Source organism: Pinus tabuliformis, chromosome 6, assembly GCF_031772625.1.
Source record: "Pinus tabuliformis cultivar Carrire ecotype Pingquan chromosome 6, CPIR1, whole genome shotgun sequence".
In the NCBI taxonomy this organism is placed as follows: Eukaryota; Viridiplantae; Streptophyta; class Pinopsida; order Pinales; family Pinaceae; genus Pinus; species Pinus tabuliformis.
This window is the reverse complement of record NC_142292.1, coordinates 719,816,215-719,826,932: the sequence shown is the minus strand read 5'-3', so window position 1 is coordinate 719,826,932 and position 10,718 is coordinate 719,816,215. Positions and strand designations below refer to the sequence as shown.

Sequence of the window (10,718 nt, the reverse complement as noted above, 5' to 3'; positions counted from 1 at the left end):
ATTTTAAGGTCCCTACCAAGTCAGATATCAAATTGGTGTATGAGACTCTTTGTTTGTGGTATAAGGGATCCACCAGACCTCTTTTTTCGTGGGACAAGGGATCCACCATACCCCTTTATTTGTGGGACAAGGGATCCACCTCCATGGAGTGATTTGACTACTAAGTCTATGAACACATACATACTACCCCCTCTAGTTTTGAACTTGTGACCTCTTAGGAGGAAACAGATGCTCTTAACCATTAAAGAATGGTGTAATATAAAATACATATATATTTCTTGGTGGTTTATGGAACGAATATTGATGTTAGTTATATTTATGAAAACTCACTTGTGTTAAGGTGAGTTGGTTATCTTTCATGTGGAAATGATCCTACCAAGGAATCTTGTGAACTCCAGTGAGACTAAAATCAGAGTGGGGAGGATAATAGTGACTTATACCTACCACCTCAGCTACTAGTTGACATATATTATACTAGAAATTGCACCTATAGGTGCAAAGGAACACATATAAGAGGAGTGGGAGGAATGTGGAAGGAAACTTTTAATTTCAGTGAGACTGAAACTAGAGTGGGGAGGATAATAGTGACTTCTACCTACCACCTGAGCTACTAGTTGACATATATTATAGTAGCAATTGCACCTAGAGGTGCAAAGGAACACATATAGGAGTGGGATGAATGTGGAAGGAAACTCTAGTCTTGAGTTACATATGAACCTACAACATGGCAAGGTTGACCATGGCTAAACTTTGTGACCATGTTTAAGCTTGCCTGACCATGTTTACTATGGTTAAATATGGTCAATTTATGGTTGATCATGAAAATGGTAGTCCATTCTTCTGCATTGAAACATAATACAATGATTAGACACAGTTTTTACTGCATTCTCTATACTTCGGTGGCATGTTCCTGTAGTGAGATTTCATTCCACATTTATATTTGGCCTGCCTTTAATTTTTTTTCTTTTTCTTCCATTCATCTGCTGGAGGCAAGAGTTAGTTTTTGGTGAGAATTTATAATTGGAAAGAAGTGAGGGAACTAAATTCAACAACCATTCTAGGGAAACTATAAATACAAAGTTTTAACCTGTTTCATTTAAAGTGATTGTGTTACTTTAAAGTTACGTGATAAAAACAAAAATATGAAAAAATAAAACTTTTGGACAAACAAATTACTACTGATGTAAAAAACCATGTGAAACGTTCACATGAAGAATAAAATAGAAAACCAACAAACTAGCCACTCAAGTTATCCTTCAGTGGAAGCAACAAAACGAGAGTTAAATAAAGGCGCCGAGCAAAAACACTTTTTAATGACATATAGAAGTAAGTTACCAACAATCAAATATTCTAACTATCGTAAAAGGCACTAGAAAGATTGACATATATATTTTAAGATGGAAAAAACAATAGCTAACCAACATAGCAGACGACCAACTGAATGCTCTCCCATCCTAAATAGCCATGGAATTCTAACTGAATACAAGTTTTTGATGGAAAGAGAATATGTTAAGAAAACCTTTTCATTCCTCAACTAAAATGTTTAAGCTTCAAGTAACAGGTATACATAAATAGGGAGGCTTGGTAGACATAAGATGTTAGGCATGTAAGATATGTTAAGTACATGTAAGATTCAAAGTGTAGGGAAGGGTAAAGATTATCTCAAGAATTTTTGTGAAATAGATAGAAGCTTCAAATCCATTCAGATACAAAATATGATCCATAGGTATAAAAATGATAGAATGACACAAAATAGTAAATATAGAGAAGGAAAAATCCTAGTTATCTGAATTACAAAGTTGGAAACTTTGCAAAAAATTAGAATTTTAGTTGGATTAAAACAAATGAAAATGATGTAAGCCAGATTAAGATCAATTCACGGAAGCCTTTAAGCTCTACATGGCCATATGTTTTCCAAAGCAATGTCCTTCCATCTCGCTTCTGTAAGCACCTCTTAATCTGAGGTTTCTAACTTGGGGTGATGCCAGGTATACGTCTAGCCATGTTAAGTAGGGAAAAATGAACCAATTTTGTTTTCCTTACTTGTATATGAAAAATATGGGGGGGGGACAATTGCTTCTTGTACTATAAATTGTAAGTAATTTAAGCCAACTTCTAACATTTTTCCTACAAATAAATTTAGCTCCTTAACTTCATAGGAAAAATGCAAACTATTTGGACAATTGGTAATATAGTGTGATATTTCTCCCAAAGACCAAGATTAGATGATGTGGATCCTTCCAATCTATTCATTTTCATGTCCAAATATGAAATCCCTGTGTTCATAGTTATATTATTTGGTATTATTCCATTGAAATTATTATTGTTGATAACCCCTCTTCTTAAAGAAGGACAAAGCCAAACCTCCTACAAAAAGGTTGCCCCCAAGGTCTAATACCATCAAATTTCCTCCTACAAAGAGATGTGGGGGTATTGTGCCGTTAAAATTATTCCTTGTCAAATCCAAGAGTTCCAATCTACTCTTCATCCCAAGCTAAACTAGAACTTCTATGACAAGATAATTTTTCACATGACTCAAGAAATGTAAATGTTGCAGGCTTGTAATCGACACAGATATTTTTCTACTTAGATCACTATCGTATAGGTAAAGCTCCTTGAAAAGGCTTAGGTTACCAATTTCCCGCGGAGTCGATCCCACCAAGTTATTGTTGAACAAATTAATCTTTCTTAGATTTTACAATCAACCAAGCTATGGAGGGATTAAACCATGTAGTAAGTTATTATGGAGCTAGACGTCATACAAAGAAGTATAATTACTAAGCTCAATGAGAACTATCCTTGTAAGCCTATTGTAGTATATCTATATCAAATTAAGTTGTTGTAAGATCGCTAACGAAAAGTTTATGGAGCCATAGAGCTAGTCATGAGAAAGGGTGAGGTCAGTGATATTGCCACAAAAACCTAACTCTACAGGTATACATACATCTAACTGCTATTCATCCAAACTAAGGGCGATCAAACTGCTTAGATTACCTAAGATTTTAGGGATGCTATGTATGAGATTATTTCCGTTAAGGGAGAATTTTCAAAGATAGGGTAATTCCCCTAAGGTTGAAGGTATAGTTCCTTGTAGTTGATTGCTTGGAAGATAAATATCAGCAAATCCAAAAAACAATATCCAAATTATGTTTACTAATTTATGAATAGGAATTCACTATATTTTCTGAAGAAAGTTTAATGTAGGTATATCCAACCATTTATAGAAGGGATGAATGTATAAGTGAATGTAATCAAGATGTAGTTATTAGAGAATTTAATGAATGGATCCATTGTTTTTGTCCTTTATCATCTAATTTCCCCCCTTCATGTGTTTCATGTCTTTGTTTACCTTTTTCCGGCCTTGAGATTTCTAGCTACTTTTATTTTTATTTTATTTTCGATTCTAATTAATTAATTTTTATATTATGTAATCCTTTAATTTATTATTATTAAATTTGTTTCCCTCAAACTATCTTTTAATATGTAAATTATTGATTTAGTCTCTTTCACCCTTTTTAAAATATTCTTGACTTTTTCCTTTAGTATTTTATTTTCTTGGTCAATAATAATAATAATAATAATATATTATTATTATTATTATTATTATTATTATTATTATTATTATTATTTAATTAATTTAATATTATGGAGGCAGAGGAATTGCTCAGATGACCAAAAGTGGCCGGAATTAGTGGAAAAGAATCTCAAAAAAAATCTTGCACATGCAGTGTTTGAATCATGTTTTTGATGGTGGAAATGGATCAAGTACCATCAAAATCATCTAGGGCACCTAAAATTATTAATTTTGACAGGTTTTACTTGGATTTACAAAAATCCCTGCTAGATGTTTTCAGAATATGGCTAGAATTTCCATAACTTTCATGGCAAAAAAGCATAATTTTTAGACTACGGCTAAATTAATTGGTAACTTTGAGTTTTAACCTTTATATTATTTTATTTATCATTTATTTTAGTTGACCTTCACTGATTACTTTTTTTAAAATTGACCCATTTTAATTTTTTGGGATTTTTAATCTTTTTTCTAAATTGAATATTCTAATTCATCCCACTTTTTAATAAATATTTTATTTTATTTAAATTAGCAGTTTCAATTCATTATTTCTATTTAATCTGGTGCCTAGATCTAATTCTCCATCTGGTAGAATTATCATTTCTTATTAATTTAAAAAGAACCACACTTGTACACTTGTTGGTTCAAAAGCATGGACCAAAAATTTCTCTTATGTGATTTGCAAAAAAAAACCTTATCTAATTCATTGAAACCTTGTTTAAATTTAACTAAACTAATATTTTTGAATATTTTGTGGATTTACTTTTTATAATAATAATAAGAAAAAAATTAATAAGATAACATTAAAAATCATTTAAAAATTGTATAATACTTTAATGTTTATTTTTTTATCAAAAATTATTTATTCAACTACATAATATATAATAAAAAAATTAAATGCTAATTTTGTATTAAAAAATATTCCAAGATTGTCATAAATTTACCTTGAAATATTCAAATAATTAATAATATAACAAATATTTTAAAATAGAGACTTATTTTAAAAAATATTAAATTCAATTGAAAATAAAACCATTTTTATATTCAATTATTTAGTGTTACAGATTGGAAAAAAATTTAATTGAGAATTGAGTAAATTCCAATTTCATTATTTTAATTTATATATTTGAATTTAGTGTTTTATTTTTATATATTATTGAACTTATCTTAAATAATATTAATATCAATAATTAAATTATATATACAATGCGTTATTAGTCCCTGCCATCTGGCATCCGGCAGGGACTATAGTAATCGTTCCGGACGGAGATAGCATTAGTTCTTAGGTGTTATTCGGTTGTTATCCTACAGTTTGGAAATGATGTGTGCGGGGATATGCCGACCTAAGCTAAGTTTCATTCGCACCTCAGGCTTCGCGATCTTATTTGGCCTCTTCCTGAGGCGGAAGAGGCTCGAGCATAGCTTAAAAGCAATAAGCCCGGTGCATTTTCGCTAACCATCACCGGTCTGGTTTTAATGTTAACATTACTTCGATTCCTATTATCTGTCGGGGTATGCGAAGGTTTCGTAAGGTTTCGTGTTCCATGTTACAAGGTTGTGCATTGGCAGCTGGTGCATGCGATGGTTCAACAACTGTCGGGGTAAGGCGGTGGAACTGCTCGATCTCAATATGATGCTGGTAGCTCTGGATCCGTATAACCTGAACCTGGTCCTGTCGCTGCGGTGGAGATTGAATGAAAACCAATGCTCTCTTTGCTATCACCTCGCCCGGAGACGGATCCTTTAGTTCGAAAGCCTATTGATTCGGAATCAGTTGTATTTGAACCAGTGGTTGGGCTAGCTCTGGTAGTAGCTTTCTGTCTAGCTCACAAGAGTTTCTTTCAGGTATGGCGGCCTCTATGAACTACCCCTTTACTTTAGTTACCTTTTCACCTGCTAGAAGAACTAGATCTGGTAGCGGAGCCCTGTATCTTCACCTTCTTTCAGACAGGATTTCATATTAGTGGAGCTGCTTGCTGCTTTTGAAATAGATCTTGCTAGGAATAAAGGGCATATGAAAAACTTACCTAGAAGGCTTGATGACGACACTGATATCATGGAGGATTGTTAGGATTGCAAGATCTTCATGTAGTTAAGAAATCCCTCCTCTTTGACGGCAAGATCTTCATGTAGTTAAGAAATCCCTGCACAATAACACCATATTTTATGCGGTCAAATGTCAAGTTGTCAATATCAGTCTTACCTCATGTCAATAGGATGTTTAATCTTAAACGGTTGCCATTAGAGAGTCCTGGATCTCTCTGCTCTTCTATGAAGGCATAGAATTTGTTGTCTAACAGTGCAAAGAAAGCAAGCCGTTCACAACATCACCTGCCTACTCCCAAGTCATTAACTGCACGAAGCCATTAACTCAAGTGGTTCACCCACTGCACACAGAAAGTGGTTCACCCACTGCACACAGAAAGTGGTTCACCCACTGCACACAGAAAGTGGTTCACCCGCTGCGCACAGAAGCCATTCATTCACTACATGAATTGTGCCATTGGGATTTTCCGTCGGGACTTGGATGAACCTAGAACAGGAAGAAGAGGAAGATATGGGGGAATTGGTTGAGTCACCACAGATTGATATGTCTCTGGTTTTTCTGTACCGTCAGGATCAACACACAGGCTGAAACATCCCAGGTATTCCTATACGGCATATACTGGATGGTTCTTTGATTTCTTATCTTTACTTACAACGTATTCCAGCTTCGTCGCTCGATCATGGCGATCTTAGGGTGCAGGTAACGCGACACTTGGTATCCATGCGGTAGCATGAAGTCCAGCGGTCCAGCTGTGGCGACTTTTATATATTTATATATTCTAATTGTCATATTATTTTATTTAATAATTTTTTATATAACTTTTAATTATTCGTTTTTTCTTTTTATTACTAGCCTGTTTATTACTACGTCCAGTCTCTTTGCTAATCTAATTGAAATTCATAGGCTTCATTCAGGCCTACTGACTTCTTGCATGGCTAGTTTTTCAGGGTTATCTGGTTGGAAATGGAATTACAGATGAAGCATTTGACAGCACACAGGTGCCTTGCCCTGCTGTGGTAAATTGCAATACACCCTACGTATTTGAAACCAGTTTTATTTGCAGTATAGCAAATTTGTAAGGCCGTTGGAAGCTAGAATGACATTAAATTCTTAATGCGCTTCGACGATTTCTTTCGTATTTATGGTTGAACTGGCTATAATTTGTATTGAATCGTGAATCTTTGACATCATCTGATCCAGGACTCCTGTGCTAAAAGTCTGACTTTGGCGGCAATTGTATGAAGACTGCCTTTTGACAGCAGAATGGTGCGAACTCCGGCCTCCTTTCCCGTTTCTTTAGATGCCAATTCAAGTTTTACCATTTTTCTGTTTTGTGGAGCTCAAACCATTGCTGGCTCCTAATGCCTTTTTTGTTTACAGAGTTGAAATGCAAACCGACAAGAAAACGGGCTTAGGCTTAGGCTTAGGCTCGTTGGCAGGGGAAAGTTTGGAGTGCTCCTCTGCGTTGGCAGGGGAAAGTTTGGAGTGCTCCTCTGCGTTGCGAGTTTCTGCATCGGTATGCTCTTTACTAACAGAATGTGGAGCAATCCTGAGACGTACGATGACGTTGATCCCACGCACAAACGGGAATTGCAAGTTCTTTCTCAAGATTGTGAAGACAAGCATGCAAGTATTAAAGCAGGAAGATCTGTAAGTATTTAAGCAGGAATATTTGTAGGTTAAGATGTTGAAAGTGTTAAGAATTTAAGGTATAATTCTCCTGTGTTCCACCTGTGCTTCTGAAATTCTGTATATTCTTCTGTAAAATGGCTTTGCTGGCCCTCTTCCATGTTAGGATCCACAGTTCTTCCAATGGTTGTCATCGCAAGTGCCGTGTTCGCTCCCTATCTTATCTATGCCATTGAGTGAGTAGTTTTAAAGACCTTGTTCTACCTGTTTATGTGACTATTCTAGCACCCTTAATTTGAACGAAGTCATTCATGGATGCCTATGATGATTGTGTTGTTTCTAGGTAACAGGCAGTGACTTTCATTGTTCTCTTTCAATTTATGGCTTAATTTATGTCGACTGTCATTCATGATCACTACCCTGAATATTGCCTATTTCAGCTACATTGCCTAGTATTTTGCTAATTCATCATATGTATTTAGCAGTTCATAGGGTAGTCAGTTGTAGTTATCAAATACCCTTGACACTGAGTTGGCTTTATCTTTCTATGGTTTAGGCATCGATGGCACAGGATTTCTTGTTATTGTATAAAATTTGGATTTGGTCTTTGTTTGTGTGCACTTTTTTGACAACAAAATTGAAACCCTTCATTTGAGCTTGCAAATTCTTGTCTCCAGATCATTAGACAAAACAATTTCTTCTCTTGAAATGGAATTAACAGTTGCTCGGACTGAAAAATCAACCAACCTCAATGGGTCACCTGTTCTTGAGAAGCCTGATGGATAAGACCCTGAGGTACGCCAGAAGGCATTTGTTGTGATTGGAATCAATACAGCTTTTAGCAGTAGAAAGCGGCGGGACTCTGTTCGAGAAACCTGGATGCCACAAGGTCCATATCAGTTATTGCTAATAAATTTTTAGGTTTTGAAATCTGGTTAATAAATAATAAATGCTTTTAATTGCAAAAATAGTTCTCATGAGCGTGTATGAACCTATGGCAGGGATATTCTGCTGTCTGTAGCTTTTCTAGATATCCGTTGATTTTGATAATTGGACCTTTTGTTCCTCACAGGATCCAAACTGAAGCAGTTGGAGGAGAAGAAAGGCATTGTTATTAGATTCCTTATTGGACACAGTGTTACACCTGGTGGTATTTTGGATCGTGCCATTGATTCAGAAGACGCACAGCATCATGATTTCCTTAGATTGGAACATGTTGAAGGCTACCACGAGCTCTCAGCAAAGACCAAGACCTATTTTTCTACAACAGTAGCAAAATGGGATGCAGATTTCTATGTTAAGGTCGATGATGATGTGCATGTTAATTTAGGTACCAATCCCTCATTCTTTTAGAACCAGGATAAGTTGATAACTACTATCAATGGAAGGATATCTTTGCCCTATTCTGTTATCACTAAGAACATACGGATGCTCTTCTCAGGGATGTTGGCCACCACTCTTGCACGATATCGATCTAAACCAAGAATTTACATTGGTTGCATGAAGTCTGGACCTGTTCTTGCACAGAAGTAAGTAGCTATGACCAAATAGCATAAAGCAATTTGGGTTTCCAGAGAATATCCTAAAATACTGGACCTTTCCGAATTGAATTTGTTTATAATTTTGTGAAAATTGTGATTGAAGATGTATAGAGCTAAATGATTATAGTCTTTTGGATTTCAGAAGCAAATCATATCCTTGTGTTGTGTTCTGTCACTCTGTACAAAATTCAAATTAGTGGCTTGTAAACAGTTTCCGAAGTCGTTTTATATTTAGAGGGGACATAGATGTCTTCCGCGGAATTGAGGTTCTTTGTTTGAATCAAAAGCCATGGTATTATAATACTTGAATGGTAGTAAATCATATGTAGACTGCTGTGGAGTTTGAAGTTTAAACTGAGGTGTTCTTTTAAGGCTGCCTGTTGAGGATTTTCGTGTGCCTGCTGCAATACAAAACCTTGGTTCTCGCAGTTTTCTAATATTTACTGTCTTACATTTAGGAAAATGTGCTAATAAGAATAATTTGTGTTCTTTCAGAGGTGTCAAGTATCATGAGCCAGAATATTGGAAGTTTGGTGAAGAGGGTAATAGATACTTCAGACATGCTACTGGTCAGATTTATGCTATTTCAAAAGATCTGGCTACGTACATATCTATAAATTCGTGAGTGTGGCCCTGCCTTCTCCACTCAAGATATTTTTCACTAGCAGAACGTCATTGTCTGCTCAATTTTGCTTTGAAGTTTTACAGCTTTTTGAAGGTGTTGAAATTTTCATAGGAGGGTTTCCTTCATATGTGTTGTATATTGTCTATGATAGAAAATGCAGCTGCTATTAAGTAGCCAACCTTGAACCTTAAGGTCAAAACTCTTTGCTAATCTAATTGAAATTCATAGCCTTCATTCAGGCCTCTCCAAAATATGTTGATGACTAGAAACTACGTTACGTTTTAGAGTCTAAAGCCCATGCATGCACTCACTCTGCCTTTGCCGTGTGCCGCCTTGTAACACAGTTGGTTCTAACTAATTAGTGCAACTTGGAGTTAAAGCTAAACCTGTGGTGAAAGCCTATTTCGACTTGCTACTATGGGGCCTATTGGACCTGGAACTATGGAGGCTCGCTCCTCCCTAGACCTAGATCTAGATTTGATGCCAGAGACAGTAAAGCCATCAATATATGATGTCACCATAGAAACATTGACAAAGTCCATTGTAACCATTGGATTCATATATATATACGTTTGAACATAATATGATGTTGCCATATCTAAGTTTTGCCCTGGCCATTAGATTCCAGGCCCTAGATGTTGCATATCGAAGTGTTACTATATGAGCTGGCATAAAGACGTTTTAAAATACTATACAGGCATAGAAACTTTCTCTCTAAACTCATCAAGGCCCACTTCCATAGCTGACAAGGCCTATGAAATCTGAAGTCTCCATCCACTACAGAGCCAAGTGCCAATGCCAGAGCTGGGCAATGCTAATCCATTTGAACCATATAAATCATACATAGAGAATATCGGCATATAGAAGTTGTCATTGCCATCAGCCAACTGGACCTACTACAACCTCTCTACTTGCCATACTCTACTTGCTCTACTTGCATGGATACGTTGTTGACCTAGCAGCCCCAGTCCGCTCAAGACGTTACTATAGGAGCTCGCCAAAGCCAGCCAGGTGCTGTTGATGTCAGAGAACTAGGCCATGCCCGTTCAATTGTTTCGGGATAAAGAGTGGTGAGTAATGTGATATCCATACTTGATTAGTCAGATAAGCATTAGATTAGTGTTATTCCCATTGCTTAGAACATTGTTGTTGTTGCATATTACTGGGTTTCCTGTATTCGATCACAACTCTCATACGTAAATCACTACTCCAAGAAAACAATAATTCTGAATCTCAAACCTATTTTTGCATTATTTTACGCATTGTCTCATTTCCTCGCTTCCTTCTCTGTTACAGGTACGACGG

General features: G+C 35.9%; 1 long non-coding RNA gene and 1 pseudogene across 4 annotated transcripts; both read left to right on the top strand.

Annotated features, from left to right (window-relative positions):
- Nucleotides 1-6,164: 6,164 nt before the first annotated feature.
- On the top strand, nt 6,165-7,171 carry LOC149260707 (uncharacterized). Of its 3 annotated transcripts, none has more exons than XR_016248326.1 (4): nt 6,165-6,216; nt 6,566-6,634; nt 6,819-6,884; nt 6,999-7,171. It is a non-coding gene; the product is annotated as an uncharacterized LOC149260707 (long non-coding RNA). The 3 variants fall into 3 exon arrangements; XR_016248327.1 differs by having other exon boundaries at nt 6,184-6,317; XR_016248325.1 differs by lacking the exon at nt 6,165-6,216 and having other exon boundaries at nt 6,388-6,634.
- An 830-nt stretch (nt 7,172-8,001) lies between these two features.
- Nucleotides 8,002-8,600, top strand: LOC149260706 (beta-1,3-galactosyltransferase 7 pseudogene; annotated as a pseudogene). Its single transcript, XR_016267584.1, has 2 exons — nt 8,002-8,136; nt 8,320-8,600. The product of XR_016267584.1 is annotated as a beta-1,3-galactosyltransferase 7 pseudogene (transcript).
- Nucleotides 8,601-10,718: the final 2,118 nt, after the last annotated feature.